Consider the following 24,451-nt stretch of genomic DNA (forward strand, 5'->3'; position numbering starts at 1 on the left):
CGAAACGCGGCGGTGCCACGCTAGACGACGAGGGAGGCGGTGGGCCGGCGAGGCGGACCGCCGTGACCTACAGCGCGCCGAGTGTGAATCATTGGAGGCATGTGTTCCACATCAACCGCCGGGGCCACTTCCCAACCCACTTACAAGTCAGGATCTAAATCATGACAGGAAGGAGGGAGGGAGAGGGGGTGGGGAGGCGATGAGGGGGGGGGGGGGGGGGGGTTAGGTGAAGATAAAAATCCAAACCATTCTTCGCCAGATAGTGACAGTGAATTTGAAACCATCAAAAGGACTTTGTATCCCCAGAAGAAAATCACAAGATAAAAACAGTCATGAATGCATTTAGAGTCTAATGAAATAACTACCTGATTTTGGAAAAGTGTGATATTTCGCTATGAATAGATAAAGAGCGGCATTATTTCATCATGAGCTCTCTTGCCGCAACTGAAAAAAAAAAAAAAAAAAAAGGGTAAGTAAGGACTCATTCTGTTAGCAATTTAGGAGACTGTAGTAGGGATCCCCTCTCGTTAGGAAAATGAACAGGATGGCACTAGGCGGCACATGACATGAAGTGGCACAACAGGAAATGAAAAGACAAGTGGGTGAGAGCTCAGTGGTCAGTCTGGGAAAATGACGCTATTATTGCATGGCAGAAAGGGGGAAAAAAATCTATTCTTTAGGTTTCACTCATCACTCATGACTTTGACAAAACAGGATATTATATCAGTCTTGCCTCAGAATAAAAAACAATAAATCAGTGCGGACGTGAATGATAAATAATTTGCCCATCCAATATATTATGTGGTTATTGTTTTGAAAAAAAAAAAAAAAAAAAACATGCTTAAGGAAAATACTATAAGGCTTTCCTCACTGCTTTTTGGAACTACGGGGGGGTGAATGCTATGCGCTAAGCTAACTTCCTGCTGGAAAGCTAGCACAGCTAAACGCTTTCCTTTTCGCCACGCAGCGCCACTCATCTCAAGTCACTAATCCACGAATCCAAGACAGCGGATAAGCTACACTTTTGACAAGTATCATAATCGCTAAAGGAGGGGCGAGGAAGCGGCTAATCTTGCGACAGACACACCAGCAAAATGAGAAAACAGGAGAAGAGAGTAGACGTCATGCTAACCGCTAAGCTAAACACGCATGGCAAAACACCAAAATAAATGCTTACCTGGTACATTACCTTTTTTTTTTTTTTTTAAATATCAATTTAGATTTAATAAGGTATATAACCCAGTCAGAAATATATATATCACAATATAAATGTTTCAAAGAACTAAAAAGTATAACCTAACAAATTTGGCAGTCACATAATAAGACGAACAATGCTTTTTGTTCCAAAGCAAGATGGCGTTTGATACGAACATAAAAGTGGCGGGGGTATCCAATTATGTGGAGTTGACAGGAGCGACAAATTCGGGCTTACCCCCAAAACGTCAATCTCCCCGTATTTGGACGAGGGAATCTCCCCTCGAATCGATTGCGGCTCTAAGCTCTGAGAGATGTGAAGAAAGGGGGGGGGTGGGGTCGAGATGTGAAGAGCTTTGTGCTTCTTTATCCACGTGTTCCAGCTTTAGCGACTCTCCGAGAAAAAAAAAAAAGAATGCTCTTTCTTCTCACTCTACTTGAAATCACCCCGTCGTCCCCCCCCGCCCCATCGCTCGGACCTTCTCGTTCTCGCCCCGGCGTCATGTGAAAATCGGAGTAAAACAGTTCTTTTGTGGCTCGGCGGCTCACAGTAGCGCTTATGGCCACAACTCAATTACTGCAATGCGAATCAGGTGGCAGTGGAGAAATCCCCTCGGCCCCGACGCACAAATAAGAAACACAGAAGCGTCTTTTATAGAGAGACCAGGACAAAATGTAGCGTGCCGATACTTCATAGCAGCTTCAGACGACAATTTGTACTTTAACTCGTCAACTAAGAGTACATAAGGCTTTTAAAGTATTCGATTTCATGGATTCAGTCATGGTCGGGGACTTGATAGATTTTGGCCTTTGGCGCCTCTTATCGGCCTATCGGGACTCCATAACCTGTCCCCGTTCTCCAGAGATGTCGAACCATCCCGCAAGCTTCCAAAGAACATGATAAATAAAAAGCAATGGCATTTATAAACTAGAATGTCGGTAGCTCACCAAGAATGTGTCAGGCAAGCTTCTGAGAAGTGTTGTAATTCCATTACAAGGAAAGAACCCCCCCCCCCCGGACCCAAGTTTTTGTCTGGTCTATTTTATGAGAAAATCAATTTTACAATCAATTTTCGATTATCAACAAGAGCGCAATTGTCAAACAAATATGTAAATAATGTCACGCTCATTCACTACAGAGGTTTTTTTTTTTTTTTTACACTTTTCCAAGTGGTTAGTAGTGAGATGGACATTCTAAGAGACGACTCAATGATTCAGCTATGGATGGCAGAACATATTTTAAAAAATGTGTGTTTCACAGTCTCTTTTCTCGATATTGCAGCAAAATTATTTTTCTCAGAAACATTAACTGCCTTGTGAAAATGGAATGTAAGAGAAATGCAGTAAGGCCTGAGGCTCTGGGCTCAACTGCTTCACATCCAAATAGTGGCGCCAACTCTTATAAAACAAAAGACCAAAAAGGATGTTGACCGCGACCAATTGCAAAATCTGAACACTGAATCTCTACAATGTTACTAGAGGTTGAACGACTTAAACTTACATCACGGAATTTGAAGCCCTTCCGCAGTTAACTCATTCACTGCCATTGACGGCTATAGACGTCAAAAATTCATTTGAACTATTTCTATTTAAAAATAATAATAATTCCACGTTTGCTAACAAGAGTATAAAAACGTATTTTTGTAAATTAAGAACATATATATATATATATATATATATATATATATATATATATATATATTGTGATTAATCATTAGTTAACTAGTGAAGTCATGTGATTAATTACAATTAAAATTTTGAATCGCCTGATGGGTCTAATTTAAAAAAATATATAAAAAAAATAAGGGGTGTTTAATTGTAATTAATCGCATGATTATTTTATATGTTATAAATGTATCATAAAAAAAAATTCGAGGTTTTCAGAAAAAATGAAATGATTTTTTTTTTTAACTAATAGAAATAGTTCACATTCATTTTTGACGTCTATAGTCGTCAATGGCAGTGAATAAGTTAACGATAGGCATGTCATGATTAAATCTTACCTTTTGCACCATGGCGTTGTAATTCTTCACGAAATATTAGGTATTGTGCCGGGTCATTAATTGGTTGCCGCGGAAACCGCGGAAATTGGATAGATGTTCAATTCTTCAATAAAAATTTGAAACAAAACGGCTCCTAGCCTCAAGAAATCGTAGGAATGGAGGAAAACACCACTTTGGTCATGTTTTAGGTGAGGAAGCAGAATTTTAAACATGGCTAAAAGCTCAAAAAAAAAAATTCACATTGCTGTCCTTTTAAGATTCTTTGTAGTTGACTATCATTTTATAAAAGTTGAGTCAAAGTAGCTCAATGGATGACGTCATTGTTCTTTATTTTGACGGACCAGCACAGAAACAAAGTCAAAGACTGTGTCACGATGGCAAGATATTTTACTTCTTCGCAAATTATTTGCATTTTTTTTAAGATGATTAAAAATTTGGGGCAAATTTTAAATTGTAATTAATCGCATGACTAGTTAACTCGCCATTAATCACAAATTTCATATTTGTTCTAAACGTACAATAAAAAAAAATCTAGGTTTTCATACTCTTGTGGGAAAAAATGTTAAACTAATAGAAATAGTTGAAATGGATTTTTGACGTTTATAGCCGTCAATGGCAGTGAGTGAGTTAGGCAGCCAGTTGGACTTGAATTTATTTGCAACGTCTGCTAGTTGCTGCCAAGTCGTGAAATCTAATGTGATACGTAATATGACTTCAAAAACGACAACGCAACCTAACCTCGCTGATCAATTTCCAACCGTCCGCTTGTATAACAAAATGACATTTAGTGCGATGGAGAAATAGGGCGTTCCAGTTCCCAGGTCGATTCCACCAACATTGCTCCAATTTGTGTTCTCGGAAATGGAACGCAGGCAAATAGAACACATACAGAAGCGCCATGGAGATTCAAAAACACACCGGCCGGCCCAGACTTACGGTATTATGATGCACAATATTTGGAACGGGATATTGTTATTCTAGCTTAAACACACTACAATGTGTCAGCCAATCAAACGGCCTGCTGGAGTCCTGATCTCATTTCCTTCCTCCACTCCGTGCCCTCCGCTTCCTGTTTGTGGATCTTAAGTGTGTCTGAGTGGTGTTTTTTTATTTTTTTTACTCAAACACTTGACCGAGGGCAGTCGACTTTAAGAGGGAAAAAGAAAGGACGACGTGACTTTATGCCATCCTGTGCGCGCGTGTGCGTGCGTGGCGCAGATGATTCTCCGCGCTATGATTGGAGTGGACGGGAGCGAGCGGCGGTCTTGGGGAATCACGTCTTCATCCTTGATGATAGGTGAAAGTAGAAAATGGGGGCCCCTCGCCGCTGGAGCCCGCGGGACCAGCTATGTCTATCTGCTTTTTTTTTTCTGGTCTATCTGCTTTTCAAACGGGACGCAATCTACCACATGTGAAGGTCTCGATTGCCGAGGGACCCTCGTCCTGGGCAAACGGAGGATTGGAATATGGGAGTGCGGCGGTATCTCATGATACTCAATGTCAGGCCCATCAAATGGCACCTGAGACTGTGATTTGTGTTACTCAAGAGCGGCCGCTTTCACACTCAAGCCGAATCAATCATCAGCCGTGGGACGTATGGTTACTCATTGTGACGGCGCTAACCCTGCGCGGGAAACCGGGGTAGCTAGCACTGGGAATGTTCATGCGTCAGGTTACGTCGGAACAGCGGTACAATCTCACCCCCCCCCCCCCCCCACCCCTATCAATAAAATCACAATATGAACCTCTCTCATTGTGGTATTGGCTCCCAGCAGTGGAAACTCCCTAAGTCACACACACATGGATCACATGACCCTCTCTTGGACATAGGAGGATAGAAATCCCAATGGAAGGATGCAAACTCACACACGCTCCATCCAGACCGCCTTTGTCCTTTAGTCATCCAAACAAAACAATGAGAAGGGTCACGCAACAACCCCCCCCCCCCCCCCCCCGCCCCTTAGTGATAAGAGGAAGAGGCAGATGTCGCAAAATGGGCAGTGAAGTAGACAATGACTTATTTTGTTTATTTATTTATTTATTTTTACTTTTTTTTTTGTTCAGGCAGCGGTCAACATCAAAAACAAAACTATTAAATAAATAATTATATATATATTAAAAAAATATATATTTGTGATGTAAGCGCTGTGTCATGGCACTGAACTCAACTAACTTCACAACAAGCAGCAGTTTGGCAGCTAATAGTTGATGTTGCCGAGGATAACAGGCCTCAAGTTGTTGTGTTGATTTTATTATATCCAGGAACAAGCCGGAAAAGAAAAAAAAAAACCCACAAAGAAGAATCCACATAAACTTTTTTTTCTTTTTTTTTAAAGCTTTGTTTGTGGTGATGTTAATCATCCATTACCGCTAAGTGATCCTTATTATAAAACCATCTCTGCTGTCATTATTCATCCGGCACAAAAAAGGCTAGCCCGTTTAATGTAGCCACAAAGTGTTGACAATAGGACAGTGGCCCCTCCAAACGGTCTTTCATATGCAAATGAGGAGAATGCTTTTGGTTTTGCCGGGCCTGCTTGGAAATGATTTAGGGCATCAACGAAGCTCTCGGGGCCTTTATGTCGGCTCTCGTGGTCCAGGCTCATATATCACCCTGATCCTTCATCAATTAGCATCTGCTAGCCACCTGTCGGACGCATCCTAGCACAAAACATTCCTGTCCGTGGGCAGTTGCTATACGACGATCATCGCTAGCAACGCTAGACGGATTACGTAACCATTTCCAAATATTGCCCCCCCCCCCGCCCCGTCCCCGCCCCGAACGAAATCGTTATTGATCTTCACTTGAACGTCAAGTTGCTTTTTAACGTATGTTGACCCTGCACAAACAGAAAAGACCCAGCAGAGGAGGATTGATGCTGACCTTAAAGGGGAATCAATGAGTTGACAATGAGCTATTCAAATGTGCATCCCTCCATTGTTTTAGAAGCAAATGTGTGCGGCTTATTGACGTTAGCGTTGTCTGGGTGTGTTGCTACCACCTTTGTTCTACTGCTGATTCTTTTCTTTCTTCAACTTTCATTTTATCATTTGTCATATGTTTATATGTTCAATAAACAAACTAAACAAACAAAAAAAGGTTTATGATAGTTACATTAGCCCACGTATGGCATGTTGCATCGTGTGTTAGCGCTAAGCTAGCGTCCTTTGCGTTGGTTAAAGACACAACAATTTTGCACTACATGCTGCTTGTTGTGTAGTTCAACGTCGCCATAACAAGTACTTTTAACTATCAAAATTAATCGACAACTATAAACGATGATCAAATTAATCAATACATTTTAATAATCAAGTCATTTAGTAGCGCCATTGTTTAACCTAAAATTGTCCAAATCCTCAGATTTCAGCCTCTCGCTAGTAATTATTCATTTTCTTCTAATTAAAATAAAACAAACATCCACTGTTACTTTGGAAAACAATGACTGAACCAGCAACTGGATAAAAATCAACATCAATCCCTCTCGTGTGATGTTGCTAAGTAACTAAATAATACCAAATAAACATCAATAATTGGTTATTTAACAAACAGTAATCAGTAAAAACATCCAATTATTCAATTAGTCAATGGGATAACGATAGATTAATCAATTCTAATAAAATAAAATAAAAATCACAGTCCTACTTGTAACTTTGATTTTTATTTGTATTTTACAAATCAAGTAAAAAAAAAAAAAATTTAAAAGGCAAGCAATGGATCTTATCTTGAAAAACTCAAAAGTCAGATCGCAAGGAAATCGAGGTAACACTGTGTTAATGTTGTGGAAAATTACACAATATCAAGTATGTGAAAGGTAAGTGAAAAACGTGGAGAAAAAAAAGAAAAAAAAAGTTGTGTGTTGATGTTCCACCAGGCTTTATGATCTCAGCGCCTGGAGCCTCCCGAGACACTGTGTGATGGGAGCAAAGGCAAATAAAACATTTCTCAAAGACTTGAGGAATTTTAACTGCTGCCTGCCCAAGCCCCACAGATTCCCATTTTTGGAGATTTGTATGCAAATTTTAACTTTCATGCAAAGCCCCTCCCTGGCACTTAGACGATCTCTTTCACAGCCTCGCTCTTATGACGATACCTCAAATCCCACCACCGCCTCATGATACCCGCTTCCTAAAGCCCTGAACGCTTTTTTTTTTTTGTTATTTGGAAATAATACTAAAAAAATGTAATTGAGATAAGCGGCACAAAAATAAAGGCCTAATCCATCAAACCACAATGCAAGGACATGGACAAAGTACATTTGTCAAGGCTCCATTTAGCAGGAGCCTTTCATTATTGAAGTCGCACTCTTCATGCAGCTTAGCGGTAAAATTGCTCAATCAGTCTCGAATGAGACATTCAAGTTGAGAAGAGGAAGGGAAAAGGAAGCGCTTGCTTGGACTGCATCCAGGGAACATGACATTGTGATGGTGAAAACAACATTCATACCTGGGATGGCATTCGTCAGCTCGATAGAGTTCGCCCTTGAAAACGACTTTCACTGTCTACTTGTTAAAAGTTGTGTCCGAGGGAATTGGCGGTTTGCTTTCGAAATTGTACGGGCAATAACTGGGGATGAAGTATAATAAACACAAGATGACAATGTTAACAGATTAATATCATGTCGTAAAAGCGCACACTGGAAAGAATCCATTTTTTTTTTTTCAAATTAGCTTCATTCAAATTGTTGAGTCATGGTTATCTTAGCATTAGGAGCACATGAGCGCTAAACACAAAGCCAGCGATTGTACACTCAAATGTAGTTTTTTTGGGAGGAGTACACTCGGTGAGATGAATTACAAGTAGACAAACGGACATCTGTGCTGCTTGCTACTCGCACACACAGATGACAGACAGGCTATTTTGCGATATGAAAAAGGGATGAGAACCTAAATTCAAACAATAGTGAGAAATTGTTGATTGTGTCTTGAACTCTACATTCACGTTTTCTGGGCTGACTGCAGACTGTTGAAAGAAGAAACCCGGCCTCGAGATGCTTAACTCATTTGCTCCCAAAAACGTATAAATGTGTTCTATTTTAAATGTTTTAGGCGTCCCAAAGACGTATTTATACGTTTTTTCTCCCTTTTTTTTCGGTAATTTTACCGATTCGACATGTCATCATCATTGCTCTCTCTCTTTTTTATTTATTTGTGCGTGTGTGTGCGTGTGTGCTCATTAATTCACCTAAAACCTATTAAAAAAATCCCATACCGTTCACCTTAACCGAATACTTCAGAATCCAGCTAGAGTCGTGATGTTGTCAGGAGACCCGAGGAAAGATCAAAGAAAAGAAAGGAAAGTGAAATCCAGCACCGACCAGACATCACCTACTACCCACCGGGTTACCAAGATATATATATTATATATTCATATATTATACTTTTTTTATGTTAGAGCATACAGAAGGCTTTGATGCAGCCTCTCAACTGCGAAGAACGGTTGAAGAAATGGTAGTTATTACACAAACGGCCAGCAGGTGGCAGCAGAGCAAAAGAGATCAACCAGGGCCATGTTGAAAAAAAAAACATCAATTACTTAGAATTTGAAATAGATTTGTGAGCAATGATGAAAATTCAAGCACATAAGACTGTTGCTTCACTCCCTGATCTTAAAACTGGAAAGAAAAAGAAAAAAATCGAAACCGCCTTCACACCTACGTGTCACCTGCTGAGTCAATTCTGTGTGCAGAGTGCTGAAAAATATCTGAAGGTCTGTCGCTACATTGCACCACGTCTGCCCGCTGTGCCTCAAAGGCTGAAGTCTAGAGGTTTGTCGCTTACCAGGGATGAAACCATTTGGAAAATTTCAGTCAGCAAAAACAATGGCCGAAATAGTGCCCGACTTGCTGTGATTCTAATCTAATTCACAATGAGTGAATTCCACGGGCTACGTTTTAAATAAACAATCTCACACTTGACTGCAGACAAGGAAAGCGCATAGTTGTGTTGTCTGGACAAAATATTGCCTGAGCAAGATAAAGGCTATCCACGGGGTGCTGTTAGAAGACAGCAGGAAGGAGGGAGGTGATGGGTGACCAGGAAAAGGCTTGACCTTTGGGGCCAATAGGTGATTAGTAACATTTATCATACCTACAAAAGCCGCTAAATGTGCAGCCCGACAGCTTCTCTCGGAAGGATTCCACCACATTTCTAAGTCAAAGTAGAAAAGGAGCCTGCCACTGGCAACCAGATGCCCCGTGTTTATGACACGGACAAATATTGGAATCCCTAAGTGGAAAAACGTGTCTTGCTGGCGCGCAGCGGCGGCGGCGGCGGCAAAACGTTACATCATTTACGCCATTTAATGAGCACGGCCTGGGTTGGATCACGGGTTTAAAATAGTCAGCGGTGCCAACGTAAAGCCGTGTATTTCATGAGTCACGAGCGAGGCTTAAAACTCGCTTTCATTCAAAAGGAAAACAATGGTCGGAGGATGAAGAGACTTTGGTTGTGGTTAAAGGAGAGGCTTAACGCCTAATGAAAGCCAGGCAAGGTTTATGAAACACGGTGCGAGCCACCGCTCAGTCGCACTCGTTTTCACAGGGAGGAAATGACAAAGGGGCAATTGAGAGCAGGAATCCATTTTGGCCCCAACGTTATCAGTCACTGCTAAATTCGCTGGACAAGTGGACAGAGTTTTTGGGCTCGGCGCCAAACGAGAATGCGAAAACGCTGCTGGCAATGGCGCACCAACGCTTATGCAACAAGCATCCTTCTAAATGATTTCATAATTAAAACAAACACGGCCTCGCAGTGGGCAATTAAATACAATAACTTGTGCTTTGCTATTGCACATGATTACGCAAATTAAACAAATTGGAGCTGACATTTCAATGTCATTTCCCACACTCGGATATACGTCGAATTTTACGACATAACAACTTTACAATATGTTCTATGCGACTCTACGAGGCAAGTCTAAACACCACATTCTGATTAATATTGTGTTTGTGGAATATGAATTAAGCAGCAAAATCTCAGGGGGCGGCCATTTTGCCACAGCCGACAGGGCTGAAAATGACATCGCAGTTGCTCAGGTAACGACCAATCACGGCTCACCTGCTTTCTGTGTTTGGTCATGTGACGTTCGCCAGAGCCCTTAGCAACTGTGATGTCATTTACTGACAAGTAGCAAAATGGCTGCCCCCTGAGAAGGATTAAAAACAGGCGGATTTTGCTGCTTAATTCATATTCCACAAACGCAATATTAATAAGAATGCCATTTTTACGAGTAGGACCACATGGAACATACTGTAAAGTAGGGGTGGGAATCTTTGAATGTCTCACGATTCGATTCCGATTTGTGGGTGTGCGATTCGATTCTGAATCGATTTTCGATTAAGAATGGTTTTTGGTTAAAAATGATTTTTGCTTCAATTTATAGATGTTCAAGGAATCGGAATGATCTGCTCCAGTCTGACTTGCTAATGCTAATTAGTGCGCTACTCGGGGCACTTTTATCACTCAAAAGAACGACTCCATGCTGCTGCTGCAAAAAAAAAAAAAACTTTTATTGGAATAACTTGATCGGGACTTTTTCCTTCTACTCTCTAATGTGGCTACAACTTAACAATGTATCAGACCGCGTGGAACCACACTGCCCCTAAGTGGCCAAATCGGGTACGACACGAACAGCGCTTTTTTACTCATTGGCGTGAGCTAAAAAACGACACAATGCGCTTCTCCTCATGGGAAATGTGGTCTTCATTCAGGCATAACAATACCGCTTTTGTCCATATGGCGCTGCCATAATCAACGTAAACTGAAAGTTCCTCAGTGTTGCTTTAAGAGCACATTTAGGGCTGAAAGAATCAATCAAATAATTGGAATAGCCTAATAAAAAAAAAAAAAGTCCTGCACAAACCACACCAGCGAGACTACAAACACAAAGTATCGATGCTAGCTAGCTTAATATAGCCTACCGCCGCTAGTTAATACATACTGTAGCTATTAATGTGCACTATTAATCACTTAATTGAACAAATATTAACAAAATTAAAAAATAAGCAGATTCAGACACGAGCTGCTACGCTCAAATCTTGACGCCCAAGCACTCAAAACAGACAGGCTAACGGTTAGCCAGTTAATAGCCAGTTGCTAACCTGAGCAAACAGCCAACTCTACACACTCATGTCACAAATGCTCCCATTTCATAAAACATTTATCATAATCATTCATTCAGATAAGAGGCCACGGAGAAAAATGTATTCGGTGTATTCAGAACCTAAAAAAAAAGGTAGGTAAGAAAAAATGGCAATTCAAATCAGCCTGGAGCAAAGAGCCCCCGCCTGGAACAGTCAACACATTTCATACATGTAAGGTCTGGAAACAACACACTTGGGGCAACCCGCCTTCATTTAGACGAAAATGCACCTCGACATGAGGAAATAAAACCATTTTTAACCCCCCTCTTGCTACCAAGCGGCCTCCTGTAATGTGCCCGGTCAATGGACTGTGGGTCTATTCAACTGCAGACAGGCCTCAGCACGGCTATAAATAATGTAGGGCAGCTCGCATGAAACCCTAATCACCATTGTGCTGTCACCCAGCAGACAGGACCGCTTGTTTAATTTACTGCAACACATCTGTCTCAGTTCTGCCCAATTTAACTCCACAATTTCAATGAGCAACTTCTCCGGCTATTGATCAATATCCTTTTCTGCCAATGCTGGGAATCTACAAAAGTGCAATCTTCATACATCTTAGTCGGTGCCAGCGTTGCGTACGTACTAATGGCTTTGTACCAAACTGGTGTCACGCGGCGAAAACGAGATGCGAAAACAACAAAAAGGCGACGCCATCAACACTCAATAACCGCACCTCATTATCGGTCATATTCCGCTCACTTCATTACATTACGATTCCATTAGCAATAGCGGCATTTGCATACTGCAGTCACCTCTTTACGGCCGCTGCCGATCGCAAATGGTAGCCATATACAAAAAATGATTACCGTGATGCAAAAAGTGCAGGAAATTGGGAAATTATGTTGGAATACAAAACTAATGAAGGAATGCACTGACACTGATTGTAAATGACAATTTACAAGCTGTCCCAGAAATGAATGTCCGCAGTATTTGAAGCTAAGTACCTCCACGCCTCAAGCATTCATGGAATCTACTTTATTTTTTATTTTTATTACTATTATTATTGTATTTTATTTTTTTCTGGATTGCATTCATGGAATATACTTTATCTTTATTATTATTATTATTATTTTATTTTTATTTTTTTCTGGATTGCATTCATGCAATATACTTTTTTTATTTTATTTTTTGGGGATTGCATTCATGGAATTTACTTTTTTTTTTAATTTTTATTATTATTTAAAAAAAATTCTTGATTGCATTCATGGAATATACGTTTTCTTTATTATTATTATTATTGTATTTTTTTCTGGATTGCATTCATGGAATATACTTTCTTTTTTTCTTTTTTTTTGGATTGCATTCATGGAATATACATTTTTTATTATTATTATTTAAAAAAAAATCTGGATTGCATTCATGGAATATACTTTTTCTTTATTATTCTTCTTGTTATTATTATTATTGTATTTTTTTCTGGATTGCATTCATGGAATATACTTTTTTTTATTTATTTTTTTTGGATTGCATTCATGGAATATACTTTCTTTTTTTTATTATTATTATTATTTTTTTTTTTTTCTGGATTGCATTCATGGAATATACTTTTTTTATTATTATTATTTAAAAAAATCTGGATTGCATTCATGGAATATACTTTTTCTTTATTATTCTTCTTCTTATTATTATTATTGTATTTTTTTCTGGATTGCATTCATGGAATATACTTTTTTTTATTTATTTTTTTTGGATTGCATTCATGGAATATACTTTCTTTTTTTTAAATTATTATTATTATTATTATTTAATTTTTTTCTGGATTGCATTCATGGAATATACTGATGTCCACCGGAACAAGTAGCACACCAGTAATCATGCCACGGAATTGTACGCGGGGGGTAATTCAGGCTCGCCATCTACTTCCCCAGCTGCAAGCGGAGAAATCCAGCCATCCAAAAAGGCACTTCAGTGCAACATGACAGTGATAAGGCCTGATGGCTCATCACCGAGTCTGGCTGCAGCATGACGACAGCCCACACAGACAAAATAAGTGGCTCACTAGCTTTATAGTCTTGACGATCACCGGCCAAGGCAGCAGTGCAGTACGGGGGGGTGGGGGGGGGATCAATACCGCCAGTCGTGCCACAGAGGACATGCTAGCTGCCGGAGCTAGCACGAAATCATCTTGGTCCGGGACCATTATCTTCCCACCGCCGCTGTGCTTGCTCGGCGCTGATAAATGTGGCGCGCAACTTGAGCTAATGTGCAAGCAGCTGCGACTGCACCAGCTGGGTAACACGCAGTCGACTGCCGCACACTCCCACACGGGAGGCACAATAGAGAGGATTTGTTCCACCGAAATCAGTGTTGGGATGCTTTGTGTTGTGTTGTGTTGATTTGAAAGCCAGCGTGGAAAGGAGCCTCGTGTGTAATGTTATTGCAAGATCTTAAACAGGCTTTACAGAGATGAAGGATATTTTAATGCAGACAATACTGACGCCATCCAGTGTAAGAATATTTCCTTTTTAATATGTGGCCCAAATTTCTAATTCCATTATAAAAAAAAAAGTCTGGCAAATAAGATAAGGGTATTAAGTTGTTATTGCCAAACCAAGTGTTTCCATATAAAACTACTAACGGGCCCTGAGCTGTGCTAGTATTATTTTTGAAGCGCTCCAAAGCAGACTGGCTGGTTTGGAATCATTTTTAAATCTTATCAATTATTCCATCGAATAATCAAGTAATCGACCCCCCCCACCATTTTTTTTTTTTGTTAATCCACTTAGGTTGGACCTAAATCGAAAAATTAGCCTATGCTAAATGGTGGTTAGCAATCGCGATTAGCATTAGCGCGCTAGACATTACCACTCAAGGTAAACAAACACTAACTATCATTTAGTTCACACATACATCCTACAATACACATGATGTAATTGTGTCTTAAAAGTCACTTATAGACGATGCTTCGATATTATTCCATGAGTAAACAAGGGTAGAGCTAGCTGTTAGCTACATGATGTCAATAACTTCCAGTTCCGGTCTTCTTCTGGGCACGTTTAGTACATGACTGCCCTCTACTGGTTAAGTGATGAACACCTAAAACCGAGTGGCAGGTTTATATTTTGGAATAATTACAGCTCAAATGCTTTTTTAGGAAGTTCAGAACTTCTTTTCCTGTGTATAAGTCAGTCAACGTATTTCAGCAGGCAAATAACATCCGCCATTCGGCCACTAGATGGTGCACAACAGATCACAGCCACCACTTCGAGGCAGTAATTTTAATCAACGTATTTTTTAAAGTCGGCTTATCCGACTTTCCCAGCCCTAGTTTACTCATCAATATAGTGCAGCAGGTCTAAAAAGTAAAACAACAAGTTGTGCCTCAGTACAAACTGAAGATTAAGGAGGACGAAGTGAAAATGAAGATATGCAAGACAGGCAAGGCGTAAAAAAAAAAAAAAAAAAAAGCTGTTGCGAATCCAATTTCCAGTGACAGTGCATTCAGGATCACCATTTGAGCATTGAGGAATTCATCATCTGTCAAAGTTAAAGGCAATGCCCTGGGGGGGAAATGAAAGGGAGTAGAATGGAGACTATTTATTAAGATGATGGAGGGCGGGTTGATAAAACCACCGCTGTCGCTCACTAATCGTCTTCCCAGAGAAATAAATATACACGCCATTATTTTTGCATTTATGAGGTTGCCGAGCAGCCGCAATATCAAGGGTTCATTCTCATGCCACAAAGTTAATATTAGTGTCTTCAGGCATCTCCAAAGACAGAAAGGACTGCGACCCAGCCCGGCTGGATTCTACAATGCCCGGTGGGCTTGGTGGCAGAACCAGCCAGACCGTCTCCGCCTCTGAAGCAATTGATACCATTGTTTGATGAGTTGCATGCGGAAGGAGATTTAGAAAGCAACAATGGAGTTCTTTCACTGGAATTTGCACTCATCGAGAATTTTGTACACGAAAGCAACATTATGACTGCTTGTTTGACGCAGCAATATAAAAAAAAATATGACATCAGCCTTCACCTGCCAAATTGGCTGGCTTTGGCAAAGAAAGGACAGAAAACGAGCATGGCCGCATAACGGATTAAACTCGCATCTCAAATGCGTCCGAGTAGCGTTTCGTCAGAGGGATCCGCCGTTCCGCTGACAGAAAAGCGATACGACAACTCGAGGCAAATAAATGTGTCAATGATTTCAAGGTCGTCCAAAGCAATTTATGCCGTGAAACGCAGTCCCAATCAATAAAAGGATAATGTGTTATATGGGTCTTTATCTCAACCTCATTAGGGAGAAAGAAAAAAAAAAGAAGACGAATCGTGGCCTGATTCTTCAGGCAAATTAACATAGTTGAAGAACCTAAAATATCACCAGCAACGATCCGTTGTGGGACGCTTTATCATGAGACATGCAAAGGAGAGATTAGAGATGGGAACGCAATGTTATTAAAGACAGTAGTAGTGTATTGATGAGCTTTAAATGGACATGTTTTATCTTTTAATGCCAGGGTTATGGAAATGATCTGGCACCTTCTATCAAGCTTCTAATTTGCGCCACATGCCTCAAGCTGTAAATATGCTTTACGGTTTGTAAAAGTCATTCGGAAATGGCTAATTTGCTCTTTGCACATAATCTCCAAAATATGTCTCTGTCTTTTTTTGGGGTTTTGAAAAAGTGACTTGCACAAATTAATCATCACAAATGTAGGTTGTCAAACTTGAGGGGGGCTTTTAGTATTATTAGCTTCAAATTAAAATGTTTGCTTTTCCCTTGATACATTTACGAAACGTCATCAGATCCGGTGAATCTTTTGAGTTTTTTTTTCCTTCTTTTAATTTGATGTTTCCATGCACTGCAGTGTCAAGGGTCCTGGGACCGAGCGCACGTAATCATGAGTGAGCTCAACATCGCTGGGAAATCTGTGCTAGCTAAAAACGCCGCTGATTTTGGATGTTTACGTTAAAATTGGAACACGGAAATGCTCATGGTATTGTTGTGTTGCTTTTGGGGGCAAAAATATACTGTATATATTTTAAATTTTTTTAAATTTTGATGAATATCAGTATCAGCCATTTTTTTTTTAATCTGATAATAAATCAATTTAAAACTGTGTTAATCTCATGGAACTATTTATTTAAATTTTTAGTTAACTTTATAAGATGTTGGCAACACTGGAAACTCTCTGTAACTGTTTTTTTTTTTTTTTTAAATCAAGGATACATAACAATTCTGCTGAAATTTTGGAAAAATTTATTTACAGTCAAAACTATAGCGAGCTATTTATTTGTTTACGTTTTCGCTTAACTTTATAGCACACTGTGGATGACCCTGGGAGCTTACGATTTTTTAATTAAAATATTGTCTAAGATTAAAAAAAAAAGAAAGAAATACATTAATTCAATAAGAATAACAATAATAACATCTTGAAAATCTGAAAAGTTGTTCAATAAGCATATTTTTTAAGACGTTTGGTATTTTAAAACATTTTGACGGCATTTTTTTTTTTTTTTTGTGCTCAGTATTGTTCATTCTGTAATTTTACAGATTTGACATGTCATCATCATTGCTCTCTCTTTTTTTTTTTTGTTTAGTATTTTTTTATTTTGTATGCGGGTGAGTATGTATGGCAATAATGTTTTCACTTTTGCGGAAAATCAATAATCGGTATCGTATCGACCCTGGGAAAGGAGAAAAAAAACATATTGGTCTATTTCTAGAATATATCAGCAAATAATGAGGATTTATGTTTTAAAAAATTTACGTATCATTTTAGGAGCGTCAAAGAACTCCTTTTAGATACCTGAAATGGATATTTGTCGCTAGTGTATCAATACTGTATTGATACACCTGGGTCACACCTGTCTCTCATTAATATATGTATGATGAAGAAAAAGAAAAAAAAAATTGTGTTCTTAGAGTATATGTCCTAAAAAATAACCAAAAAGCGAGTGACACCGAGAGGATCCCGTCCTAAAAAACCAACCAAATGAATACGGCATTTCTTGGAAAGACACAACGTTCTTTTCCAGCCTGTGCTTGGATAACCCCGCTGGCCCTCGGACCACTTTTGCAAGCGACCCTCTGCGGGCTTGAGGTGAATATCAAGCGTAAGTTGAAGTGAGGCGCCCTGCCCTGCCGCTTTAAGGCCGGGATGCAACCGTGTTATTCTACCAGCCTGACCTAATTGCGCTCTCGCTCTGCTGACACGAACACTGCGAGCGGCGCACTCTGACACGTAAAGATTATTTAATACCATCAAAGCCGTAAAAAAGAGGAATGGAACGAGAGTTAAAAAGGGTGGGGAGTTAACCCTCACGTGTTTGGCCAGTGAGGCCTGTGGATCGTGGCGGCGGCGGCGAAAAAAAAAAAAAAAGAGAGAATCAGTATGCACAACTGGCCTGCCGAAGTGCCGCCGGCCAACATGAGTGGAGCTTTCACATCTCAACATCACAGACTCTACTCCCCTTCCAAAAAAAAAATAAAAAAATCCCACTCGGCTGCAGCTACATTCTCTTGGTATCAGCTCCCGCCCTTCTTCCCTCTCACTTTTCCCACACTCACCCCAGTCCCCGAGGCACTGACGACGTCATCGGACACCGCAGCCAAACCACTGTAATATAGCAATTTATTTCTACTTACGCTGTTTCATTTGGAGCAAAGGCTGCCTGATTAGCGTGAGGCCGCACTGCCACTCGACAAACTGCTACGGCGTTGCGGGCTGGGACGTAAAAAACGTTATCTTTCAGTATTGCGGTGTTACGTCATCAGAACGGTGGGATGTTTTATGCTTTGTTTAAATTGCGTGGTATGTAAACGGCTTTATGTTTTTAGCAAGGCTAAAGACATAGCATAGCATAGCATAGCATAAGGCTAGAAAACGACTACCTAAATATGTACAAGTGTTGTTCTTTGACCACACTGTCCACTTTTCTGCACTTTTTTTTTGGGGGGGGGGGGTTCTGGTTAAAGCTAATACCGGAAAATCCAATGAATAACAAATACTCGTGTATAATACACCTCACCAAAATCACCCCTTAAATAGCATTTTTTTTCCCTCTGTTGCGTATAATACCTCGATTTGTTATTGAATTATGTTGTGTATGAAATGTGCTATAAATCAGTGATTCTATTGTTTTTGTTTTGTTACTTACAACATCTCGGTACTGGTAAACGTCTTTAAAAAAAAATGTGTGTGAAGGGTTAGGAGGGGAATCCGTTTCTTGTTGATCCCCCTGTATAATAATACTCCTTTTGGATTTTTTTTTTTTTTTTTTTTTTTTTACGAGATATATATATATATATATATATATATATATATATAAAAATTTATTTACAGGATTTTACAGTAATTATAATTTAGATTTAGACGACACAAATTGAAAGAAAATACACGTATAATTTGAAAAAATAAACATAACAATATTTCATTCCAAAACCTGACAACTCCAAGAAAATATTTTGCTTTAAGAACAAAAAAAAAAAAAACTTAAAGCAACACTAAGGAACTTTCAGTTTACGTTGATTGCGGCGACGCCATATGGACAAAAGCGGTATTGTTATGTCTGAAGGAAGACAATATTTCCTATGAGGACAAGCGCATTGCATCGTTTTTTTTCCGGGCCACTGTTGATCCCTTACTGTCCTTTCATTCAGGGTAGCTTTTGACGTATACCATAAAGCAGTCAGCACATTTGTAGTTTAGCGCCAGTAAAAATGATACCGACCCCCTCAGTCCATTGCAAAGGTACCATTCAACTAGTTTTAAGTCGATGTTTCATCAGAAGAGTTATGAAAATATTTCATTAAAAGGTTGAAAAGTTCCTTAGTGCTACTTTAGGTTGAGTTATCTTCCTCGCTGCTTCTATCCGGCCCAACTGATTGCGACCAACATCAGCAAAGCCTTCCTGATAGAATCTGCAGCTCCGATTACTAACACCAGTTTCGCCAATGAGTTTCACGCAATTACCCATTGGAGAATACAGTTAAAAAGTTATTATGCTTTTCAGTTCAATACATACAGTATTTTCGGTTCAAACCTGTTTGTGTTACCCTAATATAAATATAGCAAAAATATTAGCAGCGCGCTAATGAGAAATTATAGGTGCAGGAATGAAACATATTGTATATTTGATGAGTTTTACTTCTTTTTTACTTCTATGGATTCTCCTCCAAGAGTCTCATTCACGTGTTCCAAGCATGACTACTTTTAAAGTTACTGTAACTGTTACCTTACTCTATGGGAGGTAAATATGGTGCAAAACTAACTTGTAAAAAAAAAAATTGTACCTGTAGAAAAAAGTCTAAATTTGTATCTGTAAAAGTCTTTGACTACAAGTTGTCATTTCTACAGATACAAATCACAACTTTTACAGATACAAATTTACACTTTTTATACAGGTACAGGTACAAATCATGACTTTTACAGGTAAAAAAAATGTTTACACATACACTTTTTTTTTTTTTTTACATTACAATTTTTTATTACAGATACAATTTATTTATTTTTTTACATTACAATTTTTTATTACAGATACAATTTTAATTTTACATTACAATTTTTTATTACAGATACAATTAGTTTTTTTTTTTTTTACAGGTACAAATCACGACTTTTACAGATACAAATTTACACTTTTTATACAGGTACAAAAAAAATTTTGTACAGGTACAAATCATGACTTTTACAGGTACAAATTTGTTTTTAAGATAAAAAAAAATTTTTGTACAGGTACAAATCATGACTTTTACAGGTACAAATTTGTTTTTAAGATAAAAAAAAAATTTTGCACATACACTTTTTTTTTTTTTTTACAGGTACAATTTTTTATTACAGATACAATTTTTATTTTATTTTTTTTTTTTTAACAGGTACAAATCACGACTTTTACAGATACAAATTTAGACTTTTTTTTCTACAGGTACAAAAAAAGTTAGTTTTGCACCATATTTACCTCCATATTACTCCCTACACAGATTGCCGTTGCGTACGGAGAATGCAGTTTTTCTGATTTATTTAACTCACATGGGCAAACTAGAAACACGTGCACATCAAAAGAATCCTCCCAAACTCACATTGGTTTGCATTTTTAAAGATAGCGAGCCTCTGCAGTGAGGCTTTTCAGTGAACACAAAGAGCTACCAAAAATAGCACATTTTTGACAGTGCGGGGGCCGGACTGGGTGGAGGTGTTTACCATTAAACAAGCTCCGGGTGACATCTCTGTAGGGAACGCGTCTCACCTGTCAATGCTTGGTGTGTTTGTGCTGCATCGCCACAGCTTTGGGCTTGTCAAAAAGCAAGGCGAGCGGGTTGCCGTGGCGAGCAGACGTGTCGAACCACTGCAGGCCAAATTAAACCAAACCACCTGTCACTGAGAAAAGAAAAAAACAGAGAGGGGGCTTTTCCACACGAGGCTCCATCCAAACTTTATAAAACGGTTTCAGCGAATGCTTCCTGTTTTACGCTAACAAGTTCAGGCAGCGCAACAATGTCACAAAATTGTCATCGCCTCTCATCGGTGAGATTTGCGCCAAGTGAGATGAGGACGCAAGATAAACAAATGAGGGGGGGGGGGGCGACAGCAGGGAGTTACTGACACGCTGCTGTGTGTTTATTAAAGAGAGAAACAATGTCCAGTGGTGGAGACGAGAGAGAGAGAGACATGGCAGGGCAGTAGGAAGACATGAGTGGGCACTTTGAGCGTGACACAGACGCCGCCCTGATGACACATTTAGCCCAATGTGATAACAAAGGCGGGTGAGGCTTAAAGCTGGCACGGAGACGCCAACGACTCTCCGTTGATGCATGTCAGACAAGCCCGGGGAGTATTAAGTCCATTTATTTCCAGAATAAGAAATGCCAAAATTTCACTGCACAGTTTGAGACCAGCAGTCTCTCTTTAGAGACCTATTGCATATTTAATGGGGAAATATCATTAAATATTTGTGGGAAAACGCTTCTGCTTGATGATCGAATAAAGGCCAAAATCAAGTGTTCCAAAAATTGTGCAATTGGATCGTACAAACTTTTATCCGATCAGATTAATTCATAGGAATGTAATTGTTTTGTTTTGTTTTTCAGACTCACTGTTCTGTGTGTAACGTACCATTGTGGGAAGTCTGTCCGGGAATTTGCTAGCTTTTTTCAAAACAAAGATGTCTACTGACTAAGTTCTTTTCTTTAGTCCTTCCTCGGGTCTCCTGACGGCCTCATGACTCTGGCTGGAAGTGTTCGGTTTAGGTGAACGGTATGGGATTTTTTAATAGGTTTTAGGTGAACTAATGAATACACACACACACACACACTCGCACGCACGCACACACATACAAAAAAAAATAATAATAATAAAAAATAAAAAAAAGAGCAATGATGATGACATGTCAAATCGGTAAAATTACCGAATGAATAATACTGAGCTCTCCAGAAAAAAAAAGGAAAAAAATGGCAATATTTAGCTAATCTACAAAGTTGTTCAATAAACATGCTTTAAAAAAAATCAACAAACAGTTTGTATTTTTGTTCTATTTTGACGCCAATATTTTCCCTTTAGATAAAAATAAATATCATCTCCAAATGTCAGTTATCGGTCTCCTTGACTACTAATAATCGGTATCAATATCAGTGCTGGAAAAAAAAACATCAGCCCATCTCTACTTAACGGGGCAACCTGCATTTGTTCTGTAAACACGGCAATATCCTGCTTCGGACAATTCTGTCTCAAAAGGTCAGGCAAACAAACATGTGTACTGTTCTGATGCGCCAATTTACTGGGAATGCAGCGTGGAAGCGGCTCAAATATTTTGGTCACCGCAGCTACAGTACACGAAGGTCAAAATGATGTCAAATTGACAACTACTGTGCTTCGGCACACTGGTGTGCAACGGGAAAACAAAATTATTATTTATTTACTTGCATTAGATGGCGGAAGGTACAATAATGAAAAAATTATTTGCCTAATGACTTAAAAACACTGTAAAAAAATTAATGGATGGAGGTTAGGCAAAATGCACTTAAATCCAAAGGTTCATAATTCCGTCCATGGCACAACGTGTAACTCCGAATGACATTCACGAGGAAAGGTGACAGGGTAGGAAAACCCTCAAAGACGCTAAACTTCCCAAAATATGACAAGCTGTCAACCACATCTTGTCTGAATGTCACCGGCTGTCAGAGGGAAAAGGGGGCGGGGTGGCATGTTTGCAAAGAGGAAGTGGGCTGAGGTGTCATTTAGTTTTGTAGTATGAACATTACAATTCAATAAATCAAATGTCACACATACAGTGTGTGGGGCGAGGCATGTAAACACAGCAGAAGTGGTCATTACAGCCTTAAATTGAGTTTAATAAGACCCCCCCCCACCCGGTCTATAATCTGCACTTTTTACAAGTCGCAATTTTACAAGATAACACTGCCTTGCTCGGGATGCTGCGGGGAATGTGCTGCCGCAAAGCTAAAAAACTGTGCTGACATTTGCCAGAATGCAGACACATTGGCAGGGTTAAATCACGGGTGTTAACAAATTGCCCGTAATTGGGACTTAGAGCCGAGTCACTGATGGAGGAGCGAGCGGTTTACTTGTCCTGACTTTCGTGCGATTCCATTCTCACTCAGTAATGGTGTTAAGTGCCAGCGTGAATGGTTGTAAGCCTGGACTCGTACTACGACACCTTAAACCACTTTACTTGTCATAAACTGTACTATTTTTTTTCCTCCCTGAGCTTGTGGTGTACAGTTTGGCAGTTAAAGTTTACATTTGATTAAAATAAAGAAAATGATGCATTGAATATTTAAGCTGAGAGTAGCTTGCGATGGTTAGCTAGCTCAATGCTAACATTCAATGTGAGACACTACAGAGGGGCTAACAAATGGCAATGCCGCGATATAAATGTAATGTATAAACACAAACGCACTCAATGCCATTCAAACAAGCTATTTTGTCTTTTCATCAAATCTATGTAGAAGTATTTCATGTGTTCATAAAACAAGTGCTATTATACGTGAAATTCATTCAGAGATGCTGCTGACCAGCTGAACACAATTGTATTTAATTTTTCCCCGTGTCCAGACTTAAGGGACACCATACATAAAATATTCCCAACTCAAGTGTATAGCAGCCCATAAAGCGCAGCTATTCACTGGTGTCCAATTCAGGTCCCAAAACGTTACTCCTCATATTCGAGCGTCATGGCCCACACAGACAAGCTCTTATCACGGAAAATGTCATGTGAACGGGCTTCAAAAACGACTTCATTAACTTGTTTTTCCCCAAAACTAAGGCGAATACAACTGTCAGTGCCAGCGCAGGAATACTGTAAACTCGCACACGCGCACACGCAAAACAAGCGTCCTCTTCGTTGCTTTTCATGCAGCCTCTCCACAACTAACAAACCTACGACGCCAGTCCATTTTTCATTAAGTTTCATACTTCAAACCCAAAATTATCCGAGGTTTAATTTGTAAAGAAAACACTCGTCAAATCACCGAACGAGAGCCCGCGAGTACAAATCCGCCAGGTGATGTAGATCCCCAGCAATGGCCGCGTGTTGTCAAGTGTTGACAAGCTGTCAAAATTACACAACTCGTACCTGAGACCTGTTGGCTCCTCCTCGCCCTCCTCCTCCTGGTCCCTTCCGGGGCTGCTCGGTGGAAGTTCAGTCACGCAGCTTTTGCCCCCACCCCGGCTTGTCTCCTTCAAACTTTCCCGGCAGGGGCTCTTATCCTCCACGAGCGGCTCGGTTCTCGAATCCTCGGCCGTAATAATAACAGCCGGTCAAGCGAGCCCCCACGGTGGGTAACCGCGCGTTTAGGGACGAGTGGCGGCGAGCCGCGTTCGAGCAGGCGAGTTTGGCGCGGCTCTCTCGCTGGCAACCATCGGAGAGTCTCTCCGGCTCCGAAAGCCAACCCCGGCGTTTGAGCCCCGCCCCTTTCCTCTCATGAGGGCCAGTGGCGGAGAACGGAGAGTGGACCTTGTGCTCTTCTTTTGCTCCACTCCAGATGTGAACCACGCTCTGCACGGATAATAATAATAATAATAATAATAATAATAATAATAATAATAATAATAATAATAATAATAATAATAATAATGTGGGGGGTTTTGTGTTGTAATAGTCTGTGATTTATGCTTTGGTCAAAATTCGCTAAGAATAAAAAATAATAAT

General features: G+C 39.7%; 1 protein-coding gene across 2 annotated transcripts in view; it reads right to left on the reverse strand.

Annotated features, from left to right (window-relative positions):
- Positions 1–24,221, reverse strand: part of raraa (retinoic acid receptor, alpha a) — a 177,033-nt gene extending 152,812 nt beyond the window's left edge. For both annotated transcript variants that reach the window (XM_077551136.1, XM_077551135.1), the window contains exon 1: positions 23,876–24,221. The gene's annotated coding sequence lies outside the window, so the exon portion shown is untranslated. The remainder of the gene's footprint in view (positions 1–23,875) is intronic.
- Between the last annotated feature and the right edge of the window lie 230 nt (positions 24,222–24,451).

This window comes from Vanacampus margaritifer, chromosome 18, assembly GCF_051991255.1.
Source record: "Vanacampus margaritifer isolate UIUO_Vmar chromosome 18, RoL_Vmar_1.0, whole genome shotgun sequence".
Lineage (NCBI taxonomy): Eukaryota > Metazoa > Chordata > Actinopteri > Syngnathiformes > Syngnathidae > Vanacampus > Vanacampus margaritifer.